The 1,409-nt window shown below is 38.8% G+C and overlaps 1 non-coding gene across 1 annotated transcript; it reads left to right on the top strand.

Annotated features, from left to right (window-relative positions):
- The first annotated feature begins 973 nt into the window (after positions 1-973).
- LOC114413858 lies at positions 974-1,080 on the top strand. The gene has a single exon (XR_003667003.1). It is a non-coding gene; the product is annotated as a small nucleolar RNA R71 (small nucleolar RNA).
- The last annotated feature ends 329 nt before the right edge of the window (positions 1,081-1,409 follow it).

Here is a 1,409-nt window from a genome sequence, read left to right as displayed (position 1 = left end):
TAAGTTAGTTTCTAAACCAACCGACTAACCAAAACCAGATAATCACCTACTAACTACTCTCCACTATTTTAATTATATCTCCTCTTTCATTTTGATTTATCCAACTAATTGTATGGTACAATTATGTATTTATACCCAAACGAGAAATTGGGAATGAGAATAATTAAAGAAGGGTTGTTGTGGAGGGGGGAGGGGGTGGACAGTTACCCAGTAGAGTTGACTTTTTATGCCATTACAAATGGTATAAGTACGGTACAAAGTCCCAAGGAATTAATTTTTATTCCCAGTTTTTTTAATTTTTTTTTTTATCTAAAGTGTGTCATTCATTGAATAAAATTTAGAAATTATAATTAAAAATTATTATAATATACTAATTTTTGACACAAATAAAATTTTTCATGTTTAAAAGTAATTTTATAAATATATAATAATATATGAATAATTTAATGAAAATCTTATAGGGTGATTCCTCCATCCAGGGTTGTATCTGTTGCTGGAGAGGTCATAATTGTTCTGCTGTGGTTGATTTTGCTGCTGAGGTTGAGGAGGTCTATTGTAAATATTTGCAGCATAAGCTTCAGGCTGCTCAATTGCTCCAGGTTGCTGCATGGAAGGGCAAAGGTCTGTATGGTGGTCAGTAGAGGAGCACAAACCACAAACCCTTGCGACAGGTACAGATTTCTGATTCAAGGCCAGCTGGGTTACCAAGTTAACCAATGCATCCAGTTTGCCTTCAAGCTTCTTAGTTTCAGATGATGCAGATGGGCTTGTAGCTACCTCATGCACTCCTCTAATGACTATGGCATCATTTCTGGCGCTAAACTGTTGGGAGTTGGAAGCCATCTTCTCAATTAAATTTCTGGCTTCAGCAGGAGTCATGTCTCCAAGGGCTCCACCACTAGCAGCATCTATCATACTTCTCTCCATATTGCTGAGTCCTTCATAAAAATATTGAAGAAGAAGCTGCTCCGAAATCTGATGGTGAGGGCAACTGGCACATAGTTTCTTAAATCGCTCCCAGTACTCATACAGGCTCTCTCCAGTGAGTTGTCTAATACCTGAGATATCTTTCCTGATGGTTGTGGTCCTGGAAGCAGGGAAAATTTTTTCTAAGAATACTCTCTTAAGGTCATCCCAGCTCGTGATGGACCTTGGAGCAAGGTAATACAGCCAGTCCTTTGCCACTCCCTCTAATGAATGAGGAAAAGCCTTCAGAAATATGTGATCCTCTTGGACATCTGGGGGTTTCATGGTGGAGCAGACAATATGAAATTCCTTCAAATGTTTGTGCGGGTCTTCACCTGCAAGGCCATGAAACTTTGGAAGCAAATGAATCAGTCCAGTTTTAAGAACATATGGGACATCCTCATCAGGGTATTGGATGCACAAGCTTTCGTAGGTGAAATTAG

This window comes from Glycine soja, chromosome 5, assembly GCF_004193775.1.
Source record: "Glycine soja cultivar W05 chromosome 5, ASM419377v2, whole genome shotgun sequence".
Classification (NCBI taxonomy): domain Eukaryota; kingdom Viridiplantae; phylum Streptophyta; class Magnoliopsida; order Fabales; family Fabaceae; genus Glycine; species Glycine soja.
This window is presented reverse-complemented; position numbering and strand designations above follow the sequence as displayed.